At 48.3% G+C, this 13,976-nt stretch overlaps 1 long non-coding RNA gene and 1 pseudogene across 1 annotated transcript; one reads left to right on the top strand and one right to left on the bottom strand.

Moving 5' to 3' along the window:
- Nucleotides 1–1,638: 1,638 nt before the first annotated feature.
- Nucleotides 1,639–8,686, bottom strand: LOC123478944 (uncharacterized). The gene is made up of 3 exons (XR_008426956.1): nucleotides 8,354–8,686; nucleotides 7,538–7,809; nucleotides 1,639–2,639 (listed from the first exon to the last, which is right to left on the bottom strand). It is a non-coding gene; the product is annotated as an uncharacterized lncRNA (long non-coding RNA).
- Nucleotides 8,687–12,003: 3,317 nt separating this feature from the next.
- LOC112297915 (nucleophosmin pseudogene) overlaps nucleotides 12,004–13,976 on the top strand; it is a 57,470-nt pseudogene continuing 55,497 nt past the window's right edge.

Raw genomic sequence — 13,976 nt, 5'->3', positions numbered from 1 at the left:
GAGAAACTGACACATGCACGCACCACTCAGCGGAGCCAGCAGGGTTGGGGCGATGGGTGAGGAGAGAAAGTGTTGACCGTGAGCTGAGCGTGGGATTGGCCAACCTTAGTGACCCAAGTGGGAAGAGCAGTGTCGTGGCCTCCTTGGAAGTGATTGATGGTGCTTTTTTCTCTTTGTGTCATAAATGTTCTCAGTGATGCTGATGAGGATTGAGCCTTCCTCTTTTGTTCTAACCAGATGAGACCATTGCTTTCCTAGATCATTGTCTTACTTGTTTATACTGAAACCGCTCTACCCCAGCCAGTGCAAAGGTAAATGCGAATGGCCCCAGGGAATCGCACTTGGCATGGTTCAGGTAAAACCCGCTGTCCCGGGGGGAGGCGGGGTGGTGGTGCTATGACGGCTTCTCAGGGCACTGTCTTTCCGCAGAGCTGGCTTCGGCACAGGTGGTGCAGAATCCCTGGACACCAGTGATGGCAGGGAGGGATTACACAGACAGCCAAGCACAGTGTCTCTCCTCTCCCAAATGAATCTAAGGCCCAGAGAAGACAGGATCTTGCTCAAATTCAGGGTTGCAGAATCAGGGAAAGAACCCAGGCCCTCTGATTGCTAGGCCAGGGTGTCACTTCTTCAGGGTAGCCTCGGAACACAACATTCTCCAGTGGGACTGGACTAAAGCATTTGACTCCAGGAGCCCTCTGATAAAAAAATAAAATAAAATGAAGCCATGCATTTAGCTCTAATCAATAATACTTCAATGTGGATGGTTGTTGTTTTCTTTTACACCCACTAGGCCAATAGGATAGGATTTAAGAAGAGCTTGCTCTCATTCCTACCGCTGGTAAAACAACAACAACAAAAACAACTTCTGCCTTCCTTCCTCCCCCTGCTCTGCCCTAAAGCACATGCCCAGCTTGGCCGGGGCAGCACCTTTGTAAATGATTAGCCTGGAAGAAGACTGTGTTGACTTTCCTGTTTGGCCCGTGTCAGGACAGAGACGAGGCAGATCTCTGGGCCTTTCCTGTGATTTTCTAGTGGTCCTCTCTGTCATGGAAGTGAAACAAGATGTTTCAGAAGAAACCTCACAATGCCTCATTCCCGCTCTCCACCTCGGCGATCAGGAGGGGACGCGGAAAAGCTGTGAAACACCCCTCCTGCCCACCGGTGGGGCCAGGATGACTAACATGAGAAACGTCTTTAGGAAAGCTGACCCTGAGACAATACATTTTGGGGTTAAAAACTCCATTTTGTTTCATAAAAGGCATGCTGTATCTGGTAATTTTGAAAGCTGGTGATGTTCCATCTCCTCCAGAGGGGATGCGTGTTCAGTGAGCACTGGACTGCAGCGCCAGGTGCTCTCGGATGCTTGTCGTCTGAGGGACTTCGCACTATGGCTCCAAGCCACCTGCCCAGCCTCCCGGTGGCCCCGTGCTCGCGACACGGAAGGGGCTCTCACTTCCATGCCTCCGGCCTTTTCCCAAATGGCTCCTCTGCTTTGAATGCCCCTTCCTTACCCCATATCGGTCTGACCAATTTTTTTAAATTAAAATCATTTTAAATTATACAGGGTCCAGCACAAATAACACCCCTTTTTTATGACAAAATATTTTATTACAAAATCATAGCACACTCAACAATAGCACACTCAAGCACACCATGTGACATTGTAGGTGAAATGTTCAAATTAAAACTATAAACTATTACATCCATGTTATTACCCTACTAACCACACTCAAGCAGGCCTTACTTCTGCTGGACCCTGGAGTTGATACACAATATTACATTAGTTTCAGGTGTACAGCGTAGTGATTCAACACGGATATATACCTTACGAAGTGATCTCAACAATAGGTCTAGTAACCCTATTCTTTAAATAAAAGCTTTGCCCGCCTTAAGGGCCGGTGGGTATGTACTGGTATCTGAGGAGGGATGTTTCCCAGCTGTAGAAGCAGAGGTGGCTATTTCCAGTGATTCACAGGCTCATTAATCACTCTAATAGAAGCCCAGCGACACTGGAGGGGGATCGTTTGTGTGCATCCCCTAATCAGCATGTAGGGTAACTAACATTTGCAGGTGGTTTTCCTTCTGGGTGCCTCCACAGGCCAGTGTTGTGACAGAAGAGAAGATGATTCAGCCCAGACCTGATGGGAAAACAGGATGTAAAATCCAATACTACTGATATGAGCGATGAACAATAATGACAGCCTGTATTTAAATGACATGAGCCTTGATAATTATCCGTTGCAGTTTCTAGCTTCCCGAGATGAATGCATGCTTAGGAAGTGAAACTCATTCTAAAAATTTCAGCGCTGGAAAACCCTGGCAGGCTCGTACACAGTGCATGCTGTAAGTTCACGATGTTCTGAGCAGCATATTCACTTCTGCCGGGTTCCATGCGCCGAAGGACCACCTGCATTCACATTTTCACTAATAGGCCTAAATTCGCAGCTAGTCTCTGTAGGGCGTTGGTCAAAATGGTACCTATCGATGTGATCCGCACTGTCTTCGAGGTGTCACTCGTTAGGTCTGTAGCCGTGCGCAGCTGTGGGGGAAGCAGGCAACCTCGTCCTGTGCGCAGGAGTGCCGTGGCTGGCTTCCTTTGCAGGGATGTTGTGAAGACTAATTGGATCATAGGGCCTCTGTAAATGGCAAAGTTTAGTATAAATATTAGTTAATATTATTATTTTGATCACCCGTTCCCTGCTGCCTATTCCAAAGCCAGAGAACTCACAGGTTCACTTGACAAACTGAAATCATTCTTCTTACAGTTATGTCATAAGTACTTGGTTAGTCCTGGATTGTGGCCATAGGTGCCTGGGGCTTTGTTGAAAGCAGGCACCAGCTTTTAGCGCTCTGTGATCAGAACGTGGAGGGAGTTGGAAAGAGCAAAGAGGTCCACAGCACTGATTTTTTCTCAGTACGGTCTCCAGACTGGTCTCTGTTCACGGAACTGTGGGCTCTTTGAATTGGATGGGACCCTAGAGGTGAACGAGTCTTCATGTTTTACTCTTTCCAGAAATCCACACCACAGCACCCCTGACAGACGTCATCTAGCTCTTGCTTGGGTAACTGCAGGGTTGGGTGGGCTTATCACCCCAGCAGCTCATTCCATTGTTAGGGATTTCCAGTCGTTGGAACATTCTTTCAACTTTTGAGCCAAAAATATGCTTTCATTTTACTTCCAACTATTGGTCTTCATTCTCCACTCTAATGGAACATATGGAAGGCTGCTCGTCGCGCTACGGCAAGCCTTCGGGAAGAAATAACTCACCGCTCGCAGGCTTTCATCAGGTCTTGTTTTCTCTGAGCCAGACACCCCTGGGCTCATGGCTGTCCTTGGCTGACGTGGTTTCCAGAAATGCCTCACAATCCTGGTTCCCTCAACAAGATGAGAAGCAGGAGTGTTTAGAGAGTGGCTGATGGGGAAATGAAAAACTGCAGGGAGCACTGCAGTCTTCCATGGCCTTATAATAAGGCAAACGTTCCTCGGAATAGTTCCCCCTTCTCTGCACCCTTACTGCAAGGCTTCAAAAGGAGCCAAACCGCAACTGACCCTCCAAGGCTCCAAGGAACCAGCAGTGGCAGTGAGCTGCGGGGGCAGCCTGATACTATCCGTGGTGCACAGTGGATTCCCTTGGTTCCTACTGACCATCTCTTTATCCAAAGTGATGGCATTCTTCCCAGTAGTTCTATAGCAAAGTTTCAAGCAGCAGTGTAGTGAACGTGGTGATAAAGGACACAGACTGGCAGACCTAAGTTCAAAAATTGCTCTGCATTTCCGCAATTTCCTTAACATGTCTTCGCCTCTGTTTTCTCGTGTGTGAGGAAAGGATGGTTCTTCTGACCGGACAAGGTTGGCGTGAGGGCTAAATACAGTGATGTGGCCAAAACAGAGCCTGGCTCACAGGGGCACTCCGGTATTCTTAGTGTGTGAGCTTTCGCTTGGGGCTTTTGCCTTCCTCCCTGTAAAACGGTCCAAGTGAAAATGTTTGACGCATTCTGGCGTGAGGGTAGATTTCTGAGGAATCTAAAGCAAGGTGTGTGTAGTTAGTGTAAATTTACATTTAATTAGCCACAGGAGTCTGCTGACTACCTCACGGAACACAGCAACCTCGGAACGTGGAATTAGAATTGTGGCAAATAAGGCAAACCCCCGTCTGGGGATAAAGTGACGGACTAGTAGGCAGTGGGGGAGTACTTTAAGTTTTCCAGTAGGAAAATATCAAAGACAGAAATGTGGAGAATACCAAGACGACCAACAGCTGTTACCCTTGTACAGGGTAGTCAGGAGTTTCAGCTTTGTGGGTCATAGTTTCTGTCACAATGACTCAACTTGCCATTGCACTGTGAAGGCAGCAGCCGTGGACAATACATAAATAATGAGTGTACAATAAAGCTTTATTAAAAAAAAAAAACCAAGCAGAGGGCTAGATCTGCACCCCCACAGGCCATGAGTTTGTCAACCCTTGGCCTTAAGTCTTGTTTTCTTTCTATTCCTTCCTTCCTCCCTCCCTCCCTCCCTTCCTCCCTCCCTCCCTTCCTTCCTTCCTTCCACTGTGATAAGAACACTAATGTGAGGCCTAGCCTCTTAGCAAACTCTGAGGTGTCCGAAGTACGGTGCACTACTGCCGCAGAGCTGTGCGACGGATCTCTAGAACGCACTCCTGCGTAACTGAGATTTTATGCTCCTATGGAACAGCGACTCCCCGTTGCCCCTCCCCTCAGCCTCTGACAGCCACCATTCACTCTCCACTTCTGTGAACTTGACGATTTAAGATTCCCCATGTGAGTGGACTCATGCAATGTTTGTCCTTCTCTGACTGGTTTATTTCACTCGGCATGTCTCAAGGTTTATCCATGTTGTCACATGTGGCAGGATTTCCTTCTTTTTAAAGGCTGAATAATACTCCATTGTACGTGTGTACCACATTTTCTTTACCCGCTCATCTGCTGATGGCCAGTTAGGTTTTTTCCACATCTTGGCTATTGTGCTGCAGTTAACGTGGGAGGGCGGATGTCTTTTTGAGATCCTGATGTCAATGCTTTCAGATAAATACCCAGAAGTGGGATTGCTGGATGATAGGATAGTTCTATTTTCAGTTTTTTGAGGAACCTCCATACTGTTTTCCATAGTGGCTAGACCGATGTACACTTCCACCGGCAGTGAGAATGTACGGTGGTATCCTCCACGTCCTCGCCAACACTGTTCTCTGGCTTGTTTGATAATAGCCGTTCAAATAAGTATGAGGTGGTTAGTGTCTTGTTTTCTGACCTCCACTCTGGGGACCCGCTTCTGTTGCATTCGTCCACCCAAGAGCATCCCTCTCCCACCCTTAGGGGCTTTAGGGTCCCCTCTGGGCTCATAGGCACACTGCCCCCAAAGCTGTCTGATGATTTCCTTCAAATACCTGTAGCTCGTGGAGGGGCAAGGACCCCCATCTGCTGTCCTTGAGAGAGCGGGAGAGAGTGTAAAAACCCTTCAGAGGAGACCCACAGGAGGTTTCATTATCTCTGAGGGTGAAGTGCCTGTGTCCTGTGCTTCCATTCAGATCATCTGTGGTGTGCAAAGGGCCTGCTATGTGCCTCCATGACACCCCAAACTCTTGCTTTGTAGCATTTAGCTCAAGTGCAATTATTGTGTAATGCTCAATTTAATGTCTCCCTTCCTCTCTCTCTGTCTCTATGGCAGCAGGGGTGCGTTTGAATTGCTGTCTGTGGCTAAGTCCCTAGCATCTGTTACAGTGACCAGCACAAGGTACACACTCAATAAGTACCTGTTGAAGTTCAGCCCCTTCACTCAGGCCCAAACTTTTTTAGACCACATTTGCTGGACTTCCTTTTTCTAACCCTGTGGGAAAAAGTTTGACTTTCAAGTGCTAAAGGCTCCAGGCCTGACAAACAAGACATATATCAGAGAGGTGGCCTCGACCAAAGTACATCTCAGGTCTCAGAAGTTTTCTTGGTAACCATCACAGACACATCTTCTGTTTGTTTATGCAACTGGCAGGGATTTGTTGGCGACACTAATAACTTAAGGAACTATTCTTTTGAAACTTGGGAATGGTGATTCATTCAATATTTTCTTCCTTAGAGACGGGAACTTTTATAATTCTAGTACCTGGGAGAACTTTTTCCTATCTTTAGATTGGATTTTGTTAACTAAGTTATAGATTTTCCTTTTGAAAACATTAACAGCTGCAGAAGAAAGTTAAATGCTGAATCCTGTGTTCACAGCCCAGTCGCGGATGGGCAGTCACTTGGGCAGTCCCGAATGAACCAAGTTGGATGACCTCCACAGGGCAGCGGGGCGACGTGCTGGACACACAGCCTGCTGGGAGCATTTCAGGGCTCGGCCCATGCTGCTCACACCCCCAGGAGGGTAAAGAGCTCTGGGTTGGTGGTAGGTTACCCAGCAGGCAGAAGTGGGGTGGGAGGAAGGGTGTGCATGAGTGGAGAGAAATATTGATTATGTGGATCTTTCCCTGTGATTCTGTCATTCCAGCCACCTAGTGCCCTCTGTGGGTCTCAGCCGAGGGCAGACTCGCAGTTAGCACCCCTTCTTCCCTGCTACAGCCATGCTAAAGGCTCATTCCGTAACCCATGGCCCTTGCTGCCATAACATGGCTGAGTAACTCCAGTCCCTACCTGGTCCCACGAACTCTTACAGGTTTGAACAGAGGCTCAGCATGGTTTCCTCATTTTCCTGCTTTCCCTTTGTTCGGGTGCTGTAGTGGGTTGAACAGTGGTCCCCCTGCAGTCTGTGAAGATACCTTGTTTGGAAAAAAAGATCTTTGCAGATGTAAAGACTTTGAGAAGAGATTGCTCTGGACATAGAATGGTCCCTAGGAGGACTGACAGGTGTCCTTACGAGAGGAGAGGCTACACAAACACAAAGGAAAGACTCTGTGATGTCTGAGGCAGGAATTAGGGGGTGTAGCCACAAGCCAAAGCGTGCCCGAGATCGGGCCTGGCCCACGGACCCAGCGGCTGGCTCCCCTTCGGAGCCTCCGATCTTGCCAACACCCTGATCTTGGACAAGTGTGAGGGAGTAAATTTCTGTTGTTTCAAGCCACCCAGCTGTGGTACTTTGTTGTCTAGCCCTAGGAAACTAAAGAAGTGGTGATGTGAGTGTCATTTGGAAAAGACTTTTAAGACCAGAGCATATCAATTCCACATTATTATTCTTCACTGGCGTTGCCTAGGCTGATGCAGCCAGAGCTTGGAAGTGTTGAGGAAAACAGTGCTGGGGTTTCTTATCCCCTAAAGTCAGAAGCTGTCCATGCAAATAACCCCTCCCTTCTTCTTCTCATCAGGGGAAATGAGAGACTAGCCATGCAGCTCAGTGACCACTGGCGACTGGGGAGGGGCGGAAGGGCAGCCTGGTCATGGGACTTTCCTATGTCTCTCCTCTCTCTGCTGCCCCTTCGCCCTGTGGTGTGTAAGCTGGGAAAGCACGGCGTTTACAGGTAGATTCAAGCACAGCCCCTGTTCTAAATGATGAAATCTTCCCTAAGGGGCGAAGTAAAGCAACACTTACATTTAGAGAAAAGAAATCCACCCTCACGACTCTCCTTGGTCTTTCTCTCTCCCAGGCACCCACCTTTCCACATGAGGTCAGAGCAGCGGGCGGGAAGCAGAAACTGAGGATGCAGAGAGTGAGTACCATGCACGTGTGCGCGAGATGCTCTGGGGACCACTAAGGGGTCAAGGTGGGGAAGGGCTTGCGGTGGCTGTTTTAACTTCCATCCTTTAAACATGTTGCATGTTCATTTTGGTGTTGATGTGCAAGAATCTTCATCTTCCTATTGGCTGGAAAAAAAAGAAACAATTGTCTCATCTAACAATGAAGAGGGAGACTGTGGCAGTCACTAAACGGCCCAGGGCTATAACTCAGTCAGGACATTTCTGTGAATACATGCATACAATTTAGAGTGGCTCCGATGTGCTTCATCTCCTTTGAGTTTCCCAATAGCCCATGAGATAAGGACAGCAGGGATTATTATTCCATTTTAAAATAAGAAAACAGAAGTTGTGAGGCTAAGCGGGTAGACGGGCAGCAGGGAACTTGTGGGGCGTTCCAAGCGTGGGGAGGAGCCCGGGTCGGAGGTTGAGTGTGAAGGAATCTGGAAGAGTGAAGAAATCTTCACAGCGGGAGAGCAGGGCATGTGGGTGAAACAAACTGTTGGCGAGCTCTGTCATTTGGAGCCACAGAGCTGATCAGGAATGTCAGCCAAAGGGGAAGAAAATGAGGGAAACCTGTGCTTTGTGAGTAGCGTTTCCCTGCTGGAACCTGAATGTTGGGGAAGAGGTGGGCTTTGGTTGGCAGTGTCTACTCACCCTAACGACTGCTCACCATAATGAGAGTTCCTGACAGTCCAATGAATGAGCTCTGTCCTCCGCAGGCAAGGGTGGAGGCTGCTGTGGTGTGAGTGTTACATCGCGGGCCTGGCTATTGAACGGGGTCCGCCTGTGCAAGGCAGCATCTTGGGAACTTGGAGCTGTCTGGCCCTGGGAAGCCGGGCTGACGGACGTGACTGTTGGGTTGTCCTCTGGCTATGATGAGCTTTGAGAGGAGAAACCAGGCACCTCCACAGTCCTCAGCTGGTCTGACACATCACATTTGCTTTTTCATTTGCACACATCAGATGAACCTCCCCAGTGACCCTCTCCCAGGGCCTCATCAATTAGAACTGCTTTTGTCCTTTGCCTCCTTTTGTTGACTAGCTTGGAAATTAGTGAGCACGGAGAAGAAAGGGAAGTTGTCTCTGTGGGCTATGGCCCTGGAGAGCTGGCTGCTAATGACGGAGCCCTGAATGGTGCGATTGTGCTGCTGTTTATATAGTTTTTATTTTAATTTGCATCCGTACCAGGCTCGGGTCTCAACAGTCACTCAGCCTTGTTTGCAGCGTTTATCTCCTCCCACCGAGCCAAACCTGCCAGCTTATCATTTGCCTCAAGGAAATTAATGGGGGGCCCCCTCCCTGTACTTTTATCATGTGCTGTTGAATTGTTTATACATCCGTGGAGAGAAAGAAAGGCTCCACAGAACTGCAGAAGAAGGCTCCTTTCCTCATGTTCATGGATCATCTGACACTTAGTCCTCCTGTTAATAGGTTTCCAGAGCCAAGGATTCAGAGAGCAAGGCCTGGATTGAGGCGAGGGGAGGGAGGGCGGGGGATGGGGACCCAGTGCAAGGAGCTAAACTGAATCTCTTAAAGTGGAGAGTGAGAGAAATGGACTCCATGTTGCCTTCTCCTCTGCGTGAATGTACATTCCTTACCCTTCTACTTTTCCTGAATGTGCCAGTAAAGTCTGACTCAAGAACCAATCCCAACTCTTTATTCCCTTTTTAAATAAATTGGAACTCCTCAGCCTGGCATTTAAGACTCCACATACCTTGGTCCCTTTCAGTTCCTGCTGCTGGTAAATGAGAATGTTCAGTTCCAGCACACTGACTTCCTGGGCCAGTGGTTCCCCCACCTGTGTGCTTACCACTGCTCCAGGTCGCTGCTCAGGCCACGCCCCCCAGCTGGAAGCCCCCTTGCCTGGGCCAGTCCACCTTGCCTCAGGTCCTGGCCCTGTTTATGGAGCCTTCCCTGAGTGCTCCAGCTTACCTGCTTCTGTCCAATCACTAAGGTCCTGGCTACTCAAAATGGGTCCCAGGCCAGCAGCAGCTGCCTCCTCTCACAACATGGGAGAAACGCAGAATCGTGAGCTCCCCACAGAACTACTGAATCAGAATCCATATGTGAACAAGACCCCCGGGTATTTTGTGTACACAGTAAAGTTGAGGAAGCCCTGTTCTGGGCACCTATGAATTTTTTCAACTGGTCCTCCCCACCTAGTGATCGATTTATTCCCCAGCATCCTCATGTGTGTGGCTCTTGCTTCCCCAGTATGAGTGTTAACAGTTATGGACAAGGACAGGGGACTTTGGCTCATTTATGGTATCTCATAGCTCTTGAACAGCGCTGAGTGCACTGTGAGAACTCAATGGGCATGTGCTTAATTCGGCGCTGATTTGCCCTGTAAGTCACATGTATTTGTTGTTCCTTTTAAGACACTGGACAAATCACAGGACATCCAATGTTTTGATGTCCTTCTATGGATGTTTGTTCTATCCTCTTAATTATTAAGCGCAGGACCCTCTTCCTATTTTTTGTGTTTTAATCTCCATATAGCTTCCCCCCCCCATGAAAAAATAAGCCTTCCCCAGGGCTCTTCAGGGAGAGGCTAGAGTCACTATTCTATCTTCAGAGATCACCTCTGACCCTCTTTCCACATTGGGTTGGGTCAGGAATCCCACTGCCAGCGCAGAGCGATGTCTTTGGGGCTCGGCTCTCATCCCTCACACACCCTCCTTATCTCCACTTTCCTAAGGCAAGTACTGCCGACATCAGACCACTCTCAATATCTGTCTCCAGCACCCCAGTTCCCAGAACTGAAGGCTTAGATGCTGCTGTGGAGAGGTGACAGATTAGTGGGGGTGAGGAGGGTATAGAGGATGTAGCACGGTGCGTGTAGGTGCAAAGGCCTTGGGGAGAGCCTCTGGAGAAGGCGCCTCAGACTGAGCCTGGCAGAAGGGAGGATTTTGTGTTCCGTCCAGGCTGGGCCATGTGACAAGGCACACAGGCCAAGGGAGCACGGGGCTGACGTAGGGATGAAGAGTCTGTGTGTGTGTGTGTGTGTGTGTGTGTGTGTGTGTGTGTGTGTGAGAGAGAGAGAGAGAGAGAGACAGAGAGAGAGACAGAGAGAGAGAGAAGGGCAGGGAGGAAGGGGAGCTGCTGGAGGGCACAGGGCTGGAGGGATGAGGCTGCCCAGGGCTTTGGCCCACCTAAGGGGTGTGAGATGTCATCGTACAGATGGTGGAAGCCTCAGGCGACGCTGACCTGGTAGGAGGCAGTCGGGAGTTTAAATCTCCCCCTGCCAACAGTGGGGTGGGTGGTCTGGACAGGGCGAAAGGGACACCATGGGAGGCTGTGGCCAGGGCCCAGGCAAGAATGGACACAAACCTACTTTTGCTTCACCCTGTATTTATTTTTAACTTTTTCTTTATTATTTTCAGCCGATTGGCTAGTTTTGTTTTTATTTTTCAACTACAGTTTGCATTCAGTATTATTTTTATTAGTTTCAAGTGTTCAGCATAGTGGTTAGACAATCATATACTTTACAGAGTGGCCCCCAGCCCCATACACGGCTATTACAGTATTATTGACTGCGTTCCCCATGCTCTACTTTCCATCCCTGTGGCTATTTTGTAACTGCCAGTTTGTACTTCTTAATCCCTTCACCTTTTTCACCCAGTTTCCCCACCCCTCCCCCACTCTGGCAACCATCAGTCTGTTCTCTGTATCTGTGAGTCTGTTTCTATTTTGTTTGTTAGTTTTCTTTTTGTTCTTTAGATTCCACATATAAGTGAAATCATATGGTGTTTGCCTTTCTCTGTCTGACTTATTTCACTTCCCACAATACCCTGTAGGTCCATCCAGGCTTAATTTTCATTGAAAAGCTTCAAGCACACAGGAAAGTAGGAAGCACGGTGTCAAGAATCCCGCTATACCCGTCACCCAGCTTCAGCGGTGAGCACGCCATCTGGCTTCATCTCGTCTTCGCAGCTCCACTTTGTTTTGTTGGTGGTTTTGAAAGTCAATTCCTGGTATCATATCATTCCACTCATACATACTTGAGTAGGTATCTATAAAAGATATGGATTTGTAGCAAAATAATACCATTAGCATACCCAACACATACTCTAATAAATAATGTGTTCTTTCCTGATTGACTTTAAAAATATGTTTTGTTTGTTCGACAAATCAGTAAAAGACTACTTAGACCTTTAAAAAGCATTTAAAAATACTTGAAAGAAATGTTTTGGTCATGGCCGTGAGCCCTGTTGTCTGAAGGTCATTTCCTGGGCCTGCCTGGTCCTGTGCCGAGCTCATGTGGAGCCAGAGACCACATAGTGACTGCATGTTTCCCAGCCAGGTCTTCTGGGGAGGGACCGGCACAGGAATCCTGAGGCCACGAGAAGCCAAGGATGCATATTGGCACCCCGGGTACTCCCCTTTCTTCAGGGAATGGACTGCTTTGGAGACTCAGGTATCATGGGGCTTTTACCCGCTGGAAGCAGTGTGCTCTTCACGTCTGGTTTCTGCATTTCCTTCTCAACTGCCCATGGTGCCGGATTTCAGCCCCAAGCTCTTTTGCAATCAAATCAGGCAGAGGCAGCTGGGTCATCTGCAGTGCAGGAGAGCTAGGGATGTCCTCAGGAGTAGCAGAAGCCCTGGGACGGGGGCAAGGCCAGGTGGAGCCCATGTGTTTGGCCAGAGAAGCCTACTGTTCTGTGACCCCATGAGGGAAAGGCCGTGGTAGAATGAAGGGCAGGGCATCAAGTGAATCAGGGGGATGGTGTGGTGGTGGGGGGGTTGGGGAGGTGGCAGGGAGGCACAGTGATTGGCAGGGTTGGAATCTGCAGGACTGAAGGACAGCCTGGCTCACGGGCCACAGCCAGGACATTTTTCAAAAGTATTTTTTAAAATGCTTTTTAAAGCTCCAAGTATTCTTTTACTGATTCAAGCAAACCAATGATAAAAAGATATTTTTAAAGTCAGTCAGGAAAATCAAACACATTATTCATTATATGTGGTGTGCTAATGGCATTATTTAGTTACAAGTCCTTGTCACCTGTGTATATTAATGAACATGCAGGGTTGTATATGTACACTGACAAGACGTACGCACAGCCCTGCATGTACATTGCATATGTATTGATAATTCTGTCCTGCTTCCTTAAAGGGTCAAGGTGGCCGACAAGGAACGTGGCAAGTACCTCTGTCGTTAGAGCAGACTGCAGACGCAGCACGTGGGCGTCCTTTGCATCCCCTCCCTAACACTCCGCACTGTGGCTCTTACTATTCTCTGTCCTGGCTGACCTGTTTGAGTCATTGCGCAGATACCTTCCTTCTTGGCAGCTCTGGGGGCAGCCAGACCTGGACTGAAACCTTTCTGTTCCCTGGCAGCTCTGAGACCTCAGGCAAATTACTTAACCTCTCTGAGCCTCAATTTCTTTATATGTAAAACAAATAATATCAGTACTTATAAAACAGAGAATATTATTACTCGCCTTAGAGTTGTGAGGTTTAAAGAAGACCTCACAAGAAGTGCACATTAGGGGCTTAGCTCTGGACCTGCCAGACAGTAAGAATTCAGCAAATCCAAGTGTTTGGAGGCACTGTATCCTTCCGAGTCACTCCCCCAGCGTTGCAGTCTGCCAGCTTTGGAGGGACCAGGTTTTTCAAAGTCCTGCCTTCCCTCCCCCCCCTCCAGTGATCTAGAACTGCCAAATAAAAGCATAAGGTCTAAACACGGCCATACACGTTTCTCCGGAATTTGTGAGGAAAGAGCCAGTACTTCCTTTCTGAGGAGGGATGGCATAAGAATAAACATTTCTATGCTGATAACTGTGGGTCCTTACTGGGCTCAGCCTTTAAGGATGACAGAAGCCCATGGGTCTCAACAGAACGTGGACTTCATGCCCACGGGCCTGAAGCAGACAGGCTGAAGGGACCAGCATGGGAGAGAACCAGGGGGCTTAATTCCAGACAGCCGAGACATTACCTGCAGCAAAAATGTGGTGTTTCTCTTCTCGTCTTGTTACTTTTCAAGCAGTGGACCCGATTTGCTGTGAATTAAGGTATTTCTAGATATGCATGCTGAAATGAAGTAATTACCAGGGCATTTAAACTCAAAACATTACTTGCTATTTCTGGTCAAAGCATTTCCCTCTCAGTAATTTAGATATTTTCCCCTCTAAACAGAGCTTCGTAAATCCTAAAGAGGGAGTTGGGCACCCAGGATGCTCCCATTGGTGGCTGACTATACCAGAAAGAACTCAATGGAGATTAAACACATGTAGCCATTCCTCACTTCCTCCAACCTCAGAGATGCGTGCATACTTAGCTCCAGATCCCTCTTCA

The sequence above is a fragment of the Desmodus rotundus genome, chromosome 5 (assembly GCF_022682495.2).
Source record: "Desmodus rotundus isolate HL8 chromosome 5, HLdesRot8A.1, whole genome shotgun sequence".
NCBI lineage: Eukaryota > Metazoa > Chordata > Mammalia > Chiroptera > Phyllostomidae > Desmodus > Desmodus rotundus.
Note: the sequence above shows the minus strand (reverse complement) of the source record. Positions and strands in the feature narration are given on the sequence as shown.